The sequence below is a fragment of the Salvelinus sp. IW2-2015 genome, linkage group LG6.2 (assembly GCF_002910315.2).
Source record: "Salvelinus sp. IW2-2015 linkage group LG6.2, ASM291031v2, whole genome shotgun sequence".
NCBI classification, from domain to species: domain Eukaryota; kingdom Metazoa; phylum Chordata; class Actinopteri; order Salmoniformes; family Salmonidae; genus Salvelinus; species Salvelinus sp. IW2-2015.
This window is the reverse complement of record NC_036846.1, coordinates 19962849-19971262: the sequence shown is the minus strand read 5'-3', so window position 1 is coordinate 19971262 and position 8414 is coordinate 19962849. Positions and strand designations below refer to the sequence as shown.

At 42.4% G+C, this 8414-nt stretch overlaps 1 long non-coding RNA gene and 1 pseudogene across 1 annotated transcript; both read right to left on the bottom strand.

The window, feature by feature from the left end:
• The window catches only part of LOC111965943 (EH domain-containing protein 1-like), an 18381-nt pseudogene extending 12053 nt beyond the window's left edge, over positions 1–6328 (bottom strand).
• A 415-nt stretch (positions 6329–6743) lies between these two features.
• Positions 6744–8082, bottom strand: LOC111965575 (uncharacterized). The gene is made up of 2 exons (XR_002877538.2): positions 8032–8082; positions 6744–7389 (listed from the first exon to the last, which is right to left on the bottom strand). It is a non-coding gene; the product is annotated as an uncharacterized lncRNA (long non-coding RNA).
• Positions 8083–8414: the final 332 nt, after the last annotated feature.

The window sequence follows — 8414 nt, the reverse complement described above, 5'->3', positions numbered from 1 at the left end:
TTCCCTCTGCTCCTCATCTCATAGCTATTGTTATCTCTCATACTTCCTCTGCTCCTCGATCTCTTAGCTATGTTTATCTCTCATACTTTCCCTCTGCTCCTCATCTCATAGCTATGTTTATTCTCTCATACTTCCCTCTGCTCCTCATCTCATAGCTATGTTTATCTCTCATATTTCCCTCTGCTCCTCATCTCTAGCTATGTTTATCTCTCATACTTTCCCTCTGCTCTCATCTCTATAGCTATGTTGTATCTCTCATACTTTCCCTCTGCTCCTCATCTCATAGCTATCGTTGTTTATCTCTTCTCATACTTTCCCATCTCATAGCTCTTAGCTATGTTTCTCTTCTATCATACTTCTCCATTTTGTCCCTTCTTTCCTTGTCTCTACTCTCTTGGGATCTCTGCCCAGCTCTCTAGCAGTCTTGTTTAGCAGTATTTTTGCTTGGGGCTAGATTCTGTTCATGTCTGGAACCAACAGAAACATGAACAGCTTCTACACCCAAGCCATAAGACTGCTTATTAGCTAATCGGAGTACCTGCATTAACCCACACACTCCGGACTCTACCCACACATACTTATGCCACATACACATAACATACACATGCATACTGACACCACACAGACACCATATACACTGCTGCTGTCTATCATTTATCCTGTTGCCTAGTCACTTTAACACTACCCATATGTACATAGCTACCTGGTACTCCTTGTATATAGCCATGTTCTTTTTTTTACTCGTTATTCACTGTGTATTTACTTCTGGTGTCACTATTTCTTAATTTTAAAAAACAAACATATACACTCTACATTCAACTCTGCATTGTCGGAAAAGGATCTGTAAGTAAGCATTTCACTGCTAGGCTACACTTGTTGCTTATGAAGCATGATGTGACAAATACAATTTGATCTCTCAACCTTTCACTTGTAGTGGGAAAAAGTGACCCAATAAAAAATTCTATTACCAAATAGTATTAGCAGAATGAGCCAATAAGATATTGGCTGAGCATTATCAGAAAAAATGTGCAACATAMGGATTGTGGGGAAACTCACAGTCATCTCAGTTCTAGTCAGCTTCCCTTCCTAGGACCCCAAATGTCATAAGAGTCAGTTGCATTAGTTGTACTTCTCTTAACAGAAAAGAGAAGTATTGCATACTATTCTCTCATCTTAGGTGAGGTTTAAATTGCCTGTGTTACCTCTGACCCACTTAGTGGTTGACACAGTCAGGCTTGACACCTTTATAGAGATAACTGTGATAAATGACTGTGGAAAAAACATAAAAGCAAGTGTTTTTGCGTGGGTGTGAGGCTGACCTCTGCTTATCCTCTGTTTCTCTCCTGACAGGATTCCAGGGGTATCAATGATACTGATGCTCTCCAGGACCGGGTTGGACATCTGAGCACACGTAAATCTGCAAGGAGATGGAGTGGAGGGTGGATGTGAAAGAGGTAGATATAAAAGAGAGAGAGAAAGGGATGGGGGAGAGGGACATTAACAACCAGTTAGGTGAGGATGTTGACACAAAGACAAGCATTGATCTACGTCTAAACTATGCTTACATTCAACCTGTTACGGCTAGAAATGGGAATTGAATGGTTTGCCTGGAAGTGGAACAAAACAAAATTCAAAAACAAGTTTGAGAGAGTTGAATGCTGCATAATTTATTCAATTGTCCATAGAATAACTTATGAATAACCTTGACTCACTGGCAAGTCTAAACAATACATAATATTATAGTCGTGCATTAGTCAGCCCAAACATGTTTTCAGCCTAAAACTTCAAGTAGGTAAGTGTATAATTGGGAGCAAATCATGACACACACAGAGAAAACAACATGTTTTGTATCTGGAGAGAGAGGGCTAGGTCAGTCAAACAGAAGAACTACAGTTTCCCAAGCAGGAACAACGATTGTTATTTGACACACTATATTTCCTTCTCATCCCAGAACCCTGCTGCCCCACCGCTCCCTCAGAACCCTGCTGCCCCACCGCTCCCGTCAGAACCTCTGCGCCCCACCGCTCCCTCAGAACCCTGCTGCCCCACCGCTCCCTCAGAACCCTGCTGCCCCACCGCTCCCTCAGAACTTATATTCTGGACATTATGCTACAGGCATTAGGTCACAAGACTAGTAGAACTAAGCTCTTAGCTTACATTATTACACAAACACTCATAGGAGAGGAAATGTAAGGCCAAACAAGAAGTAAAAGAAATAGGGGAGTGAAAACTCCTGTGGTAGAGTAGTATGATATCACAATGGGAATATTTGCCAAATATACAACGTCTCCCCACAGTGACCACATGTACATATCCCAACCAGAAGCTATTGATTACAGGCAACATCTGCACTGGGCTAAAGGCTGGAGCTGCCYCTTTCAAAGTGTGGAACACTAATCCTGACGCTTATAAGAAATCCTGCTACGGGACAACAATCTTTCCCTCAATGTCAGCAAGACAAAGGAGCTGATCGTGGACTACAGGAAACGGAGGGTTGAAAACGCCCCCATTCACATTGACAGGGCTGTAGTGGATGGAGAGCTTCGAGTTCCTCAGGGTCCACATCACTAAGGAATTAACATGGTCCACACACACACACAGTCATTGAGAAGGCACAACACCTCTTCCCCCTCAGGAGACTGAAAAGATTTGTCATGGGCCCTCAGATCCTCAAGAAGTTCTACATCAAGTCATAGACCAAGTCTGGAACCAACAGGACCCCCAACAGGACCCTGAACAGCCATAAGATTTCTAAATAGTTAACCAAATAGCCACTCGGACTATTTGCAATCCCCCCCCCCCATACTAAATAGTTTGACTCATCCCATATGCTGCTGCTACTGTTTATCGATCCTGTTGCCTAGTCACTTTACCCCCTCTACATGTACATATCATCACTCACTGGGTATTTGTTCCTTGTGTTATTATCTTTCTATTATTTTTCAATGTTTCTCTCTGCATTGTTGGGAAGGGCCTGCAAGTAAGCATTTCACTGTCAGTCTACACCCGTTGTTGACGAATGTGATTTGAAAGTCCACGCCTTCCCGTTTATCTAACATTTTTCACACAAAGCTCAGCACAACTGTGCTATCCTCAGAATCGCTCCTGCTCCACCAGACACTACTCAAACAGTAACCCACATCCCTTCTTCCCCCTCCCTCTCTGAACCCTTCATCAGGCAGCCCTACAACTCCCCAAAGTGAAGAAATACTATGAGGCTTGAGGACATGGTGGACATTGTGTGCAAGACAAGTAGGCCTAAGTACTTAACAACACATTTCCCTTTGAGATGTTACTGGAAGACCCCATGCAGTAATGTGCAGAGTCAGTCAGTGTCCTGAAATAACAGGCTGAGTTCAGTAAAACGGAACCCCGATAGCCTTTGACTCTTACTACACCCATTGTGGACACACACACACACACACACACACACACACACACACACACACACAGAGAGAGAGCGTCCGATGGCTGGTTGTGGTAATTAAAGGCCAATGCTATGGTTATAGATCTATAATCATCTCACCATCTGTGTCTGTGCTGCTCCCTCGGTTACAATAGTCATCAGTCTTGTTGTGAAACAGCCCTGTCTAATGGGCCTTGTTACGCCTTGTTCATCTCGTCAATTAGCATCTAAGCAAGGCTAATTATCAATTGACCCTCATTGACTTTCTCTSCTATMAGCCAACAGAAATCAATTGTACCAATGCATCCTGGGCAATGTAGTACCCCAGAACAGGAGTGAGCAGCAGTGTAGTCCAGTATCAGTGGTGACCCATGTGTCTTGAACCAGCATATTGCGGTGTGCGAAGCACCACAGCTAATCTGAGGTTGAGGAAATGACCTATTGRCAGGTTGAGCACATGAGTTCCTCTAAAACCTGTCCAGTCAGTCTGTAGCACAGAGAGAGACAAGGCCAGGTTTATCTGACCATCTGTGTCTTGTGGTGACAGCRAAGCTCTCACAGAGAGGAGGTATCCATTAGAAAGAAGGACTACTTCAGTAAAGGACACTACAATAAACCAACCTTGAGGGATTCTGTGTTTAAAGTAGTGATGGGGGAAGAAAATACCAAAAGTTACATATCGGGATAATATTTGACGATATTTCATATAGTATTGTTTTTGACAATATAATTTTGGCACTTGTTGGCTGTACTGTACCTCCACCAAAACACCACTATTTTTCCTTCATAGTTTGTTCTCCATCTTTTTAAAATAGGGAGCTAATTTGTTTTCAGCACTTTTATTTCCATGATTGATCAAAACTTGTTTTCTCATGGCTCTCGTCCCTCTGCAGCAGACGCATGGTGAGCAATATGTTTGGAACATTAAAATCGCAATAAAATCACAGCATCGAATCTTAATACATGTAGAAAATGGGGAGAATCGCAATAGCCTACATATCCTCAGTATTGTGATAATTTGGTTTATTTAGAGATTCGATATGATTGGGATCCCTATTAGTCTTTGCCTATCGTGAGGTCCCTGGCAATTCCCAGCCCTAGTTTGAAGTCTGAAAGAAAATAGAACACACATAAAGCCCCAGAACAGACAAACTCCCATTGATTGTTGTCATAATGCCATATAGAACAGACTAGAACAACTGACTATGGTGTCAGAATGTGCCATAGAACAATCTGGATCACTGAATCACTTTGATTTGTCATGATAATGAGTCATTGAACACACAAGAAGACCAGATGAGTACTGACTAGTCGGCTGCGTTTAGACAGGGAGCCCAATTAAGTGGCAAAATATCAGAATTAGGCTYCCTGCAACCATTATAGCCTAGATGCTGACTGACTGTGCTGTCACACTACCATAAAGAACATACCAGCACTGCACTTTGACTTTGTCTCATAGCAGTCAGAAGCCACAGTGGGAGTTGGCCAGCTGTTACTACTGATGTGGCATCTGTAGCCTGCCCTGGGATGTCCATTCAACTAAGAGGAAGACATAACTCACTGTTGTCTGGCTACTGTAAACAAAGTCATTCATATTTTTTCATTTACCTTACAGTGACATGAGCCCAAATCAATCTGCTGCAGTGTTGCCAGACTAGGATGTGACTCATCTAGTTTAGGCTAGGTGCTGTTACACACTGTTCAAATAGCCAAGGGGAAAAGGTTGTCTACTTGGCATGGTGACTTTTCCAGGTGGGTTAACAAACAGGTGTTTGTGGTGGGTGCAACAGAGGCTAAAATCTGTTGTGGTGATGAAATGAAGGTGTAAACACCWTGGCCTAAATGACTGGAGGAATATGATGCAACAGTAGAGATTTTGGTTCAAAAAGTCCCTACAGGGAGAGGCTTGTGCAGMAGGTATTATATGGAATGCTGGGAGTGGTGTCACTGTCAATGACATTATGACTGTCACCTGACACTTCATCAGATCAGATGATAAACAATGAAGTAACAATGTGTCCTTGTAGTAACTTTAGTGGCATGTACAGTAACTAGTTATTCTTTCAAGTTATGAAATGAGCTGCTGGCTATTAGTCCTACGTATGAGGTATAGCCTTTTTGCATACTGTACTTTACAAAAGGCATACGCTCCCCTACTAGTGCGTGGGAACTTGGAATGAGTATTTACCTGTTGAGGAACGCGTTACCAAATGCGCTGAGTTTGCGGAAGGGTTTTTTGGGGTCGACAACCAAGGCGTTGCCAGGTATCATCCCGTCCTGGTCACCGTGCATCACAGCTATGAAAGAGTCTGTTGTCGGCTCGGGCCCTATCCTCATACCGGGGAAGTCTTGCTCCATCAGGTGCCGAATGAAGGTCGTTTTCCCGGTCGAGTARTGACCGACCAAGAGAACCATGGGTTTGTTGTCGAAGTCCGCATCCTCGAGCGCCGGTGAGTGGAAGTCGTGGAATTGGTAGCTGTCCTCCAGGGGAAAGAGTTTAGTCCGGTAAAGTTTTTTCAAACCTTGCGAAACATCCTGGAACTGTTCTGGCGTTTTTTTATCCCTACTGCGGAACATGTTGGGCTGTGGAGCTGGTTTGACACAACAGTGTCGCTTTGGATCTGAAAACAGCAGAGAGAGATAGCGATGTGGCTAAGTTGTTAGTGCAACTCTTATCACAGATCACAGTAGTAGAGTAACGTTAGCTAAAGTAGGCGAGGTCTTGAAGTGTTGAWTGTCCCTCCCTCCTGACAAGCCAAACACGCCCCAACTAGTTTGTACTACTAGTCAATCACGCACCAAGCACAATCAAACTCCAGTAACTTGAGAATGAATGTATCTAGCCAGCTATTAGCAATCTTTTATAGAAGTCGAGAGCGTAATTTCTCTTAAACATTTAATAATAAACATACACTATTCTTCAAAAGGAGGAAAACATCACTTTTACCTGTCCTTTTGAGTTATGTGATCGCGTTCACCTGCTGGCTGACACTTGTGTGTGTGACACGCAGAAAGCGGAAGTGGAGTGTGAACTTCAAAATAAAAGTCCCACCGAATGAATGAAGTACGTAGGCCTATCGTCGCTCAAAATGATGAAGGTGAGGAACGAGGATGAAGAAACAGGCAATTGACTCCTCGTCATCTCACCCAGTCTTGTGACAGCTGCAGCACATTGCTGGTTTGGCCTCAKTATCCGGCAATTCRTTAAAAGTTGGACTCAGCTCTATAATGCCCTGTCTGATAGCCAAATAAAAATGTGTGTGTGTGTGTTCATTGCTGGCCCAAATATGTGGTAGGCTGTGATAAAGACCAGACACACTAAACAAGAGAGACAATTACAGTAAATGCCAGTATTTTTATTGTGAAAAGAAACACTGAAAAGAAACACCATATAAATACATTAGTATTAAAAGGCCTACTCAAGTACAGTACATACAAGCGCACAGACAACGTCACATAKAGTAGATTTAGGTCTACACAGTMCATCCAGGGTGACGACCAGAGGTGTCTCTCCGCCCATAACAGCAGCTCCACTGGAACCCTGAGCTATTCCARATGGAGATGCTGTTACAGCCAGCGGACACCAGACACTGGAGTTATAGCGCACTTTATTACACAGCCGTAAAGCCACATGATTCGATAGTAAACCATTTACGTACTCTTATCACAAGTCTCAAATTGTCTTGTCATATAGCGTGAGATTAGACTGCCCCCTGTTGATCAAAGAGAATTACAACACTGTGCCATAAATCTGAACATGTGATGACAATGCATAAAAAGCATGTGATAATGGAGCTAAGACACCATTAAGAATGATATATACTTTATTTTATTATTACCTTTGATCTACCTTATTGCTAATTTACAATACAGATTGTGTATCACTCAATTGTAGCAATAAAATCATGGTGATTGTGCCCACCAGCGCAATGTTCTCAAAGGGTTGGTCCTGTTCAGCACATACAGGAGGATGTCTGGTTGTCCTGTAAAGGGGGTCAGTAATTCAACTTCAATCAATGAAATACTTTTATATGGATTCATGATTTCAATTACATTTGCTGAATTCAGAGGATTTCAAACAGTATTGAACTTATAAAACAGTTATTATTTGTTAACCCTTTATTTCCAGAATCCTAGGCCTTCTCTAGTTCCAGAATCTTAGGCCTTCTCTTTCTCGCTGTCCTTCCCAGAATCTCTATAGACTTTGACTCACTGATCTTTACCTCCCACCCTTCCAGCTTTGCAAAACAAAACAATAAAACAATTCACGAGAGAGTGACTTTGGCCCCTTATTTCCTCCTTCAACTTTGTTCACCTTTCTGTCTTACATGTTGCTCTCTTTCTATGTTTTTAAATTATTTGAGTTTCTTTCTCTGATCAGGGAATTCACACATCACTAAAGTTAATCATTGAATCACTTATCAGCTGACTTTCTTTGTGCCTGCCAGTTACAAGAAGAGGAAACCGCAAGATGAAAGGCTACCAGTGTCCTAAATAAAACTGACTATGGATGGAATGATCTATTAAAATGTATAAKATTTCTTCATCTCATCCAATGGGATCTCATAATGTAGACAGGTTGAGATTTAAACATAACAATTTAAAAACAAACTGAACCTACTCACCCTCAGGAACTGAAGTTCAGTAAAGTACTAGTCAAGGAAGTGAGCGAGGGCTGCTTAAGACCGTGAGAGGGAGAGAGAAATTAATCATTATACATACAGTAAATATGTAACAGGCCCTGCCCATAAACTTTGCATCCTGTTTGAACATCTATAGCCATGCAGTAAGACATTCGCAAGCACACAAAGCCGACACACACGTACACCACAGCAGGTTGGTGGCACCTTAATTTGGGAGGACGGGCTTGTGGTAATGGCTGAAGTGGAATGGTATCAAATACATCAAATACATGGTTTCCATGTATTTGATGCCATTTAATTTGCTCCGTTCCAGCCATTATTATGAGCCGTCTTCCCCTCAGCAGACTCCGCTGACGTACACACAA